This window comes from Malania oleifera, chromosome 3 (assembly GCF_029873635.1).
Source record: "Malania oleifera isolate guangnan ecotype guangnan chromosome 3, ASM2987363v1, whole genome shotgun sequence".
Taxonomy (NCBI): domain Eukaryota; kingdom Viridiplantae; phylum Streptophyta; class Magnoliopsida; order Santalales; family Ximeniaceae; genus Malania; species Malania oleifera.
This window is the reverse complement of record NC_080419.1, coordinates 38515261-38527590: the sequence shown is the minus strand read 5'-3', so window position 1 is coordinate 38527590 and position 12330 is coordinate 38515261. Positions and strand designations below refer to the sequence as shown.

Here is a 12330-nt window from a genome sequence, read left to right as displayed (position 1 = left end):
TAATCAATAACAAAATGCTCAAGCAAATATAATTTGCAGCACTTTGGTAATTTCAGCTTTTGTTGATAGCCTTGTGTGTATGATTGTTTTAAACCTTGTATTGAATGAAATTTGATTCCTCAATGCAAACCACAACTCAAATTTCCAATAGCTCAAAATTTAAATAAACTCTTAGTTAATTTGTATTTGGGTGTTAACCAATCAACATACTCCCTTTGAGGTATCAGCAATTAATATTGATCAACCAACGTACTCCCTTTAAATTTTCGCAATCCCAAAACCAAATTAAACCTTGGTTTATTTAATTTCCAATCCACATAGTATATATGATCAAAAATTAAAATTCAACCACACAATTAATATATGCTAGAATTTAAATGAGAGTAGGGAAGAAAGTGAGACGAGATTTTTATGAGGGTTGACTTATCCCCAGCCTATGTCATCGCCTTAGGCAAATCACCTAAGGATTCCACTATACCGTTCCTTTCTGGGTGGAACAAACCATACACACTCCTTCAATAGACTAGAGCAACACCTCTTCAAACGATACCCCACGCTTGGTCACACAAGAATTCCTCGTCTTGCAAATCCAACGATCCAACAATCCTGAATCGTCACAAAAAAAAAAAAAAAAAAAAGGTGTACAATGGCACTCTCTACAATAGCTAATTAGTGTAATCGATTAGCTCAATATACTTCAATAGAAATCAATATATAAAGAATGAAGCTCAAGATAATAACATCGGGGTACTGTGGCTTTAAATCAGCAAATTCTCAGTAGAAACTTCAGTAAGAGTTTGAGTAAGAGAGCCTTTGAAGATTGAGAGCAATTAAGAGTTTTTGATTGTTGAATTTTTTCTTTGGAGATTAAAATCTTTGTCTTGGGGGTTATATATAGAGTTTAAAAAGTTAATTCCTTGTTCCCCAAATTTACTTGGAGTGTTGGTCAAGTTTACAAAAAGTTTGGAGCCCAAGAAACTGATTTTTGAAATTTTCCCATTGGTAATTTTTAAAAGACTTCTCGAATGGCAGGCACCTGTCTCAGTTTAATTCAAAAGTCAGTATACCCCCAGTTGCCTATCAAAACACTAGAAGTCGCCTCATTGGACAAGGCAAGCGCCTGTCTGGCTATGCTATGGCGCCTGTCACCATTCTGCTAACTTCAAGCACCCTTTGGTATTTTGGTCACAACCTTTTCTATACAACTCCAAATTTGACTTTCTTGGTATCAACAAAAAGTTAAGAGAAAATCTCACAACTTTCATGTTGAACACTTTTTAAAATAAAGAGTATTTAATAGATACAAATGCACATCAATACGGATATAGAAACAATAACAGCATTTGGAAAATCCTATTTTTGGTGCTTTTTATTCCAAATATAATTTTAACCTTTTTGAAATAATTTTTGACCTTATAAAAATATTTTCCAAGTATTTTAAAAGGTATCTAGGTTCAAGAAATTAACCTAAGTGCTGTATACATCGATATTGAAATTATTTGAAGTACTTACATAAAGATTTCTTAAGACTTTGACATTCTAAACACTTAAATCTTCATGCTTGTCTTTCTTTGACTCCATCATATCTTCAAGCTTCAATATACTCTAAGCTTCATCTGATTATCTTTGAATCCAAGCTTTTCTTTCTTTAATTTTCTTTTGTTTCATCATGGGCCAAGCATAATCTTCATGTGAGCTTCTATACAAACACTTGAGCTTGATCTCTTTATGAAAGCTTTTAAGCTCTGAAACATGTCTTAGCAAAACATGTTAAGTTCCTTTAGTTTGTTATCATCAAAATAATATTCGTAAGCTTTATTAGGCCAACAGTACTGCTGGACCAGTAGAGGGCCCTACAGACCATCAGGTTGGACTTGCACTGTGCCATATGTGCGAGCATTTGTTAGGGGTGGTGCCACCTAAAACAGAGATTGTTGGTGCACACATCCGGTTCAGGTTTCTCGAGGGCCATTTTCATCAGCTACCGACAGATGCAAATACGGTAGCATGCCACGCACAAGCCCACATTTTGCGTTTAATATATGCGATTCTATTTTGCAACCTCTCGGGGACACACGCGCATTTGATGTTCCTTCCACTACTAGAGGACCTCATGCAGATTCGCTCATACAATTGGGGGTCCATGACGTTAGCGTGGCTATACAGGGAGACATGCCGCACCACACACGTTAATAGGCAGGGAGATATCTAGCCCACTCTGCTTACTACAAGTTTGGGACTAGGAGAGATGCCCCTCTTTAGCTCCTTTTGTTCCTCGGTGTGCTATAGATTGAGAGGGATGAGGACAGGCATCCGGTTGACCGAGTCCCACTCATATATCGGTTAGTAACGACATCATTTACAATGCATTTATGCTCTAAGTACTACGAATACTAATTCATAGTACTTACTACTTGTTATGATCGAATACTCACATTTTTATTTTGTATAGATAGAGGGACGACTTGAGGGCATTGTCGGTTGTGCAGCATACATTGCATTGGTACATGTTCGAGTTGGACATACACCGTGAGCATAAGGTATAGTCTAATTAAAGTGTGGCACATCATAGTTTTTTTCCTTCCAAATATGTATAGTTCGCTTAAATTTTACTTCTGTTTAACTACAGTTCATCTAAAGGCCTTACACAGATGCCATTGTAGCCAATCTACCCATCGATTATGCAGTCAGGAGTGACTTGTGGGTAGCCCGAGTGCCACTCATATGTTTTCATATTATCGAGTGGTATCTCCCTGACTGAGTTCTATGGTAGTTTAGCTATTGACAGGGCATTCCTGACCGCTTCTTGATCTTGACATTGGGGGTTAGATGTACATGGGGAGGACCTACATCACATTGACGGACACGGTCGAGGGTTCACCGACTGGACGAGGACGCATGAGATGTACGTGACTACATGCAGCATCAACGAGAGTATATTCTACCAGTCGAGGCGGAGGAGGGTCCTATGCATTCAAATGACCCATACTTTAGCTGGTATAGGTCCATCACACAACGCTTCGTGGACAAAACCGCTGCTATATATATGAGCCTCGTAAGAAGACTTAAACCCACTCCTACTTATTTTATGCATACGTTACGATGTGAATATGTTAACGAAATTTTTTCGTATACCGCAAGCTGACGTACTACATGAGGTAGATCGGATCTCTCTAGATCCTGCAGTACAGAGTTTAGTGAAAGCTTGATTCAACCTTGTCCGCGAGGAAGGATGACAGATCCCTAGACTTCGACCTAGCCCACCTGCATGAGGAGGTCGAGCAGCTCCAGTACGAGGAGGTTGAACTACTTCAGTACAAGGAGGACAAGCTTTATCTAGTTGTCCAATCAACCACTCTGATGAGCCGCCTATTGTATAGTGGAGTACGTGTTTGGCTTGTCAGCACCCTATGTGCTTTCACTAGGTGCTAATATTGCAGGACTGTCCAATAGACAGGTAAACGCTGCATCCGACTCAGCTGCCACCCCATCCATGTTATATCTATTAGACGACATTTTCGATGCGGAGGACGTGGATACACCCCCCATGCCACCTCGTTCTCGTCCAGAGTCATCGTATGAGATATCTCCCCATCCGTTTTACATGGATGCATATTATGCGGTACCTATTGGCAGAGATGCTGAACATACAGGACGACAACGGGACAAGGCACCAGATGCAGATGAGTAGCCAGGAGAGGGCAAATGCAGACGATAGCCACCTCGAAACTGGAGACAACTTGCATGCGGCACTGAAGAACATCGATTATTTTTATTTCATTTGTATAGCATTGATTATTTTTATTTCATTTGTATATCATCAATTATTATTTTTTCATTTGTATAGCATTATTGCATTATTTATGTATAATTGGGAATGTTTATTCATTTTCCCCAACATGTTTATGCGAATGAAAGTTGTGTATGACAATTGTGAATGAAAGTTGAAAATAAATGTTGTGACCACATTGGTATTCCCAATTAAAATTGTTTTCTTTGAACATGTGCATGGATTTGAATAGTTGCTCTTATGTATTGTTTCCCAATATGTATATGTATATGAAAGTTGTGAATGAAATTTGTGAATATACTAGCGATTGCCAAGGATAAATGTTTTCTTTGAATAGGTGCATGGATGGATATGGTCATTTTTAAAAGCTGACTCTATCGAAAGTTTTATACGAATTCGATACTTTGAATGTGTACAAAAGCTGTGAATGAAATTTGTGAACATACTTGTAGAAAACCGAACCTGAAAAAAATAAAAGGAAATGAATAAGAAAATAAGAAGGAAAATTTAAAAAGGAAGAGCAACAGGACTCATCAACAAATTCCTTGTTTTCATCGACAATTTTCTTTATGTGATTCATCAACGAAATTCAGGCATCATCGACGAAGAAATCCTGAGAGACGATAAAATATCAGGCTTAAGGTTTGTTGACGAACCCCTCTTTCGTCAACGAATGTTCTTTTGCAATTCATCAACGAAGGTTCCATTTCGTCGATGAATTGTGTAGGGTCAACGGTCTATAAATAGATTTTGAGTTACTTCTTCATTAAGAAAACAAATCTCTCTCTCTCTCTCTCTCTCTCTCTCTCTCTCTCTCTCTCTCTCTCTCTCTCTCTCTCTCTCTCTCTCTCTCTTCGATTTCTCGCTGTTCGTCATCCGTATCGATGATCGGAAGCTGCCACGAGGATCTAGGAGTATTTCTCTACAAGTCTAGCGGAGTGGATTTTTGAATTGGATCTTTTCAAGCATTACTTCAAAGTTGAGGTAAGAGTATAAATGGACTATCTGTTTAGCATGTAATTAGATAAATGGGGTGTATGGACCTGGGGATGTTTAATGGTTGCTAATCTAGGATTTGAGTTGATTAAACTGGAGGAAATGTAGTTTGAAAATTTTAAGCTCCGTATCGCTGAGGGTGAGCTTTAGGAGCATCATAGGAACCTTCTTAGTAAACAGGTAGGGGGATTATATTATCTCAGCTATTTTGTGAAATATGGACCGAATAAAATGCAGTATATATTTTTGAGGAAATTATTGTGGACGGTTTGATTATCTCCTATTTTCTATAAAATATGTAGTTTGAGTTAAATAAAACCCTGGAGATGCTCATACCCTGTTTTCAACAACTTATGTCTTTCCCAATCAGATTATTTTATTTATGGTTAACAAATGAAAATTGTGTGGCATGGGAACAATTTTTAAATGGCATTTGTGAAAAGAATGCTTTAATTGATTTTATACAATATGTGATGTGACGGCTTGGGGCCGAGTTTTGATATAATGGTCGAGAGCCGAGTTTTGATATAACGACTGGGAGCCGAGTTTTGATATAACAGTCGGGGGCCAAGTTTTGATATGACGGCCGGGGGCCGGGTTTTATTGAATGACAGTTTTTATACGAAATGAATTGTAATACAATTTTTATTGTGTAAATTGTCATATATGATTCTAGAACCCTGTGGATTTGCGATATGTGATATTATAATATTGTGAGCTCAGTATCGTAGTTATATGTTGGCAGTGAGTGCAATCACACAAGCATGGAAGTGTGATATGGGATATTCGATTGGAGACTTTGGTCATAGTTCTACTTCGAGGTTTTTGTCAAAGGACCCCATCTGAGGTATACTAGGTGACGATAGGTAGGCACAATCATACTTACAACGTTAGTTTTGACTCAGCTGCGGAACCGCCGGCTACGAGTTTAGTCCAGCCTTTGGGCCGCACAATCCGCCATAGGAAAAAAGCATGTCGTATGAGTATGTGATAGTGTGACAACGCTACTTCAGCAGTCCAGGTTGTGTCTTTTATATATATATGGGCAAATTTACTATAAATGGGCTATATTGAACTAACAGATTATTATTCAAAAATTATGTATTTTCAGATATACTGATTAGTACAATTTTATGCCATTTTCATATACAGTTAAATGATGGAATTTTATATTCACACGGGAACTCATGCTGGCCACACACTGATAATAATATTATTTGTCTTCTTAAGAAGTGTCTCACCTTATTATACAAATCATTTTCAGGACCTTCGGGGAATTGTGCCTAGCATACTACGGGCTAGGGATTAGACATTTTGGGGTGTGTTTCTTAGTTTCTTTTGATTTATGATAGTTTCACATATCTAAATGGCATTTGGTTTAGAAGTACTTACAACAGTCCTTCTAATTATGATCTCCTTAAATCAATAGGTCCTTCAGCCTTCTTCAGCCTCTTGAGATTCACTTTTGACTTTGGGTTTACTTGCCCTTAACTTCTTCATTTGTTGCCCATTGCCATTGATATTCTGAGGAGCTTCCACTAGATTAACATTGAGCTTTTAGTTTATCAACCTTGAGAGTCCTTTTACCTAAAAACACATTACTCAACACCACATGTTAAAGCATCCTTCATTTTGTTATCATCAAAATAAGATTGAAAAGCCTAGTTAGGCCAATAATGGTCATTGTGCCATGACATGCGTGGGTATGTTTGATACATCAAAAAGACCACAATGATGTAAACAATCATTAAACTCCATCATAGATAAAAGTGGTCTTGGGTTTCCACCAATTCTTTCGGCATCCGTTCGAATAACATTTAAATCCCCCAAGACCAACCAAGGAAAATCTGATATTTGGCACTCCTCCAGTTGCTTCCATAACTCTCTTCTTTCAATATAAGAACATTTGGCATAAACAAAACTCACCAAAATCCTTTGGCAGTCCTTGAAAAACCACCCGGATATCATTTGAGTCGTGATTGAAATCACCTCAAAGGCATTTATATCCTTCCAAAACAGCCACAATTTACCACCCTAATTTTCATTAGATATAAAATAGTAATATTTCATAAAATTACCCAACATTACCATCCTCTCCTCAGCCGTGAAAGGTTTTGAAATAGTAAACAAACCAACATTAAACTTATTAATCAGCTTCTTTAACCTGCTTCTAGACCTTCCTAACCCTCTAACATTCCAAAAGAAAATTGTATCAGTCATAAATTTAATTTATGCGTTCAGATGTGAACCCTCTGAGATTTCCTTACAGATTGTTCCTTTATGATTTTGGTGTTTTTGAAAGTCCATTTCTACCCTGTATCAGACTCATACATTTTTTCTTTACTCTTCAACATTGAAATTTCACCTTCCTCCGTCTTGGACGAATAACCTAGAACCAATTCCCCCTGATGCAAACCCTAGTTCCCACCTTCAGTCAATTTAATATTGTCCGCATGAACCACTTTCTCTTGATACATAATTTCACCATATGAAACTCGAGCTTCACCATCACACCAGACTTCCTCACACTCCTCTTCATCACCCTCTATTGAACCTTTACTCACATTATTTTCCAAACCTCTCTGCGGTACAATAGAGTTTTGCATTGCATGTTCCCCTTTTTCTTAAGCTACATGAATTTTTTATAAAACAGGGCACCTATCTTCAGTCCTCTTTGTCATTGGCACAATACTGGGTCCTTCTTCCTACTCCACCTTCTTTGCCCCTTTATCCACATCAGTATTAGTTTCCATTACACCATCATTAGTCTTTGGTTTTCATATCTTTTTTTCTTTATATTTTTCATCATCCCTTCACTTCTCTCCCTCCCTATAAACAATTGAGGTATATCCTTGTCGACAACATTTAGAGTAGAAAAAACTCATCTTTTCATATTTGGCCTCTTGCCAAATACATTGTTTCGAAAATAAAACAAGAAGAAATCCCTTTACTGGCTCCATCGTCAGGTCGACTTCCACGCAAATACGTGCCCCTGAGGCTCTCGTACAGTTGATTATTGTATTGTCGGTTCCAAGATAATGACCAAAATGAGTCACCATAATTTGTAGAAAATCCGTTCTGTAAAGATGCATTGGTAACCCCGGTAAGAAAATCCATTGAGGAGCCAATGAAGATTCTTTTTTGACATCAAAATCCTCCGTCTACTTGAACAGCCAAAAAGAATTGTCTTCCATAGTTCTACCTTCCCTTGCCCAACCATGCACAAAATCACGTTCGTTTTTCATGTGAATTGACACATGGTAATCATCCATAACACTAATCGTTGGAATTTATATCAAACCCTACGTTTTCTTAATCGATAACTGAATTTTGTCAATAAATAGTCGATTCCTCATAAACTTCTTAATTAATGTAAAACGAAACTCTTCCTTAGTCCTAACCATCTCTGTTTTTGAGAAAATAAATTACAATTCACTATTGATATAAACTAGCAATCTCATAGGAATTTTAAACGTAGGTATCTTCACTTTTTTTTGTTCACGGCTTGCGTATACGACTGCACCCCAAAACTAGCTTGGATGACATTCACCGTTTGAACGGCTGCCGCCATGGGTTAGGATTTACGGAGGCTATTATTGATGGCAGCTACCTGTTTCCCATATTTGAAAGCCTAAAATTAAAAAATCAACCTTTTGTGGAAAGAGAAGATGGAACCTGAAGCGAAACAGTTGCAGGCGATGGTACTCTCCTTCTGGCGTGCGGCGACGAAAATCTCCGGAGGCGAAACAGTTGCAAGCGGCGGCTCTTGGACGAGCAGAGGTTGTGGGCAGTGCTTGCTGGTTCAACAGTCGGCACTTCGGCGCGTCGCCTGAGACGTAAAGGCACTAGCAAAATGTCTTACTCGTTGGTGGTCGAAGCCTCTTCTCCTTCTTCTGAAACTCAAGCCAGAATGAGCCTCCTGGACGACGGCATGGGGAGGCAATTCGAGTTACCGATGGCAACCACGACCGCGGTCGTGTGACTAGGCAGCTGCGGGCAGACCACAGCGACCGTAACCTAGGGCACCAAAAAAATTTCTGATAATCAAATAGGATAGTGATAATTCAATTTCACTTAACTTATTCCTACAAATATTTACTTCAGCATTACACATAAGCAAATGGATCCATCTTCACCCAATAAATAATTAATTAAAATAAATGAAAAAAGCAATCCCTATTCTCATTACATATCAAAATCAAATGTGCAGTGTATCCTCACCCACCACCATCCTCATCTCATATTTGATATTTCCCTTTTTTCGGTTTAAGAAATTCGAAGCTGGCCGTGTTTAATAATTGGACACGGCCAGGCGGTCCAACGTTTTATGAGGCCAACCATCCAAGCGTGTGTCATCATCATCATCATGTGGTATTTAATTAATGAGTGACATTGACACTTAAAAAAATTTATTAGTACTTTATATATGTTAAATAATAATTTAATGCTTTAATTTTTGTTCTTATCTTTATCTTTTTACTTTGTTTTGCAAGCCAAATAATTAAAAAAAAAAAAAAAAGAGAAAACAAATTCATTATTTTCATGTGTGAGAAAAATGATGAGTATCAGTGATAATTTCTGGAGTGCCATTTTTATCATATTATAAGGTCATATATATAAGGTAAATTACTGCACAAATCCTTGAAATTATATTCTTTCTTTTTTTTTTTTCTTTTTTTTGGGTCCAATGGAGTCCCTCATTGGGCCATTTAGGCATAGGCTACATGGGAAGAGGCTATATATATCCTTTTCTACTGCTTCTGAAATTCAAACCCGTACCCTCTAACAAAAAATATCAAATTTTTACAATTTAAGAGGATACTTTCTAAAATTCTAAATTATAACAATTTGATTTTTAACAAATAACAAGGGCAATTAGATCCATAAAATAGTACAACAACAACAAATTATAAAACCAAACCTTAAATATTACTAGGTGAGGTTGGATATATGAATTATTTTTTGTCAATTTATGCGTTCATGGACCATTTCTTTTGACAAATTTAGAATTATTAAATCTTTACTCATTATCTCATTTTAAGTTATTTTAGATCTATCCTTACTCTTTCTACTATCCCCCACAGTAATTAACTCACTCTTCCTCCCTAGTGCACTATGTGGCTTATGTTGCAATTTGATCCAAGCCAATAGTACTCCCATAAAATTTACCCATGAAAGAAGATGGGAATGAGATGCCTATATTTTGTGCAAATTTTTTATTTCCAAGAATGTCAAGATGGCTACCATTTATGATTTCCTACTTAATAAACATGAGAATGGGGTACCAAAGGTGTGACATTTATAGGAATTTTGAAAAATGCCACGAAAAGGTCTCCTAATATTTAAATTTTGGGAAAAATGTACTAACATCCATTGAACTATCTATCATTTACAAATGTCCCCTTTAACTTATAAAGTAACACAAAAGCCTCTTAAATAAAAGAAAGAAATTACTAATCCCTTAGATTATAAAAAATGAATACAAAATTAATAATTTATAAGCATATATTACACTTCTAATATTTTTATAGAAAATTAAATGCAATTAATGTAAAAAATAAATAAATTAAAGACCAATAACCACAAACTCCAATCTCCCTATCCTACACGTTTAGTTAAATTAATTAATTTAAGATATTTGTATGTTCCTTTAATTTTAAGAGTATTCTATAATTACATAGTACACTTGAAAGTACTTCTTCATTTTACCCCACTTACTTTAACTTTATGGATTACACCTTCTTTAAATCTCTCACAACTTGCATAATAAATCCAAGGTATTGAAATCTACTACAACTATTGGTTTCTTCATCAAGTTTAACTTTTTTTTTTTTTATCTCCAACATTCCTCTTATTATAGCTTAAATTACATTTCATATATCCTATCTTACTTTTGCTTATCCTAAAGCCTATAGATTCTAAAGTTTCTTGTCATAAATCTAACTTAAATTCTACTCCACCTTTAGTTTCATCAATCAAGATAATATCATGTGCAAACAACATACACCATGGAACTTCATTTTGGATACTCCAAGTAAGTTCATCAATTACTAAAACAAAAGATAAAAGCTTAAAGAAGATACTTGATGTACATATATTGTGACTGAAAATTTCTTTGTCTCTCCACCTGCAGTCCAAATGCCAGTAATTACTCCATCGTACATATCTTTGTTGATATTGTATTTGTATGTGCGGCTCTTATACTTAGGGCTCATAAACAAAATATGAAAATCATATGGATTGAATTCTTGAAGAGTGCAACAGTGACAGCAGTGACTCGTCAACGAGTGCTCGCAGTGACTCGTCGATGAGTGTCCTATTCTCGTCGACGAGTAGATACCGAGAGCTAGGCTGAAAATTGTAAAGTCTCTGAGATACAGAGAACATGAAATCAAACTCGTCGATGAGCGGTCATACTAGTTGACGAGTGGTCTTCTCTCTCCCATCGATGAGTGTCCTGTTCTCATCAATGAATACTCCTAGGCTGCGAGAAAGAATTCAAATTTTGAATTGGAACGTTGGGATGGTTGGGTATTTGGAGGGAAACCTCTGAGAGGTTGTTAAATAGGTCCTTCTAGGCATATTTTGTACATATAAAGATCATTATTTGAAGTGTATTGTAAATTTTCAATTTCATAGTGAAATATTGGCCAGATTGCTCCCGTGGATGTAGGCATTGCCCAACCACATATATTCTCGTGTTTTTCTCTTTACTTGTTTTCAACTGGTTGTGTATGAATTTGTGTTCTTGGTGCTTCATCATTTGCTACAAGTTTAATTATTTCGTTGTGTATCCTATACTTGATTTCCATAACAAATTGGTATCGTAAAGTTTGGTATCATGGCGTTAGTTACTTCTTCTACAAGATTTGTTGTCGTAAAATTCGACGAAATCAGGAATTTTGGTTTGTGAAAGAGGAGAGTTAAGGATATACTTGTGCAAAAAGAAATGGTGAAGGCTCTACACGGTGTTCAACCGAATAATATGGATGGGGCAACTTGGGGAGAATTGTAGGCAAAGGCTGTTTCTATAATATGCTTGTGTTTGGCCGATGAATTTCTTTATCATGTGATGGAGGAGGATTCTCCAGCTGCTGTATGGAAAAAGTTAGAAAGCTGGTACATGTCCAAATCACTCTCTAATAAACTTTTTCTTAAGTAGCGACTTTATTGGCTTAAAATGATTGAAGGAACAAACTTAATTCAACATATTAATGCCTTTAATCAAATCATAAGTGATTTGATGCATGTTGATGTTAAGTTTGATGAAGATGATTAGACTTTGATGTTACTAAACTCCTTGCCAACAACTCACATTTATGAAAATTTAGTTACCACTCCTACTTAGGGAAAAGAATCTCTTAATCTAGAAGAGGTGACAAGTGCCTTACTGAATTTTCATCAAAGAATTAAAATATGCGATGAAGGAGAAGGACTTGTGGTGAAAGTAACAATGAGCGTGGCAAAGGAAAATTCAAACATGGATCAAGTCAAAAATCTTGTACTCAATCCAAGAATAAAAAGGATATCAGGTATTATAAATG

General features: G+C 36.5%; 1 long non-coding RNA gene across 1 annotated transcript; it reads right to left on the bottom strand.

Annotated features, from left to right (window-relative positions):
* Positions 1-296: 296 nt before the first annotated feature.
* On the bottom strand, positions 297-8940 carry LOC131151745 (uncharacterized). The gene is made up of 2 exons (XR_009135754.1): positions 8462-8940; positions 297-606 (listed from the first exon to the last, which is right to left on the bottom strand). It is a non-coding gene; the product is annotated as an uncharacterized LOC131151745 (long non-coding RNA).
* Positions 8941-12330: the final 3390 nt, after the last annotated feature.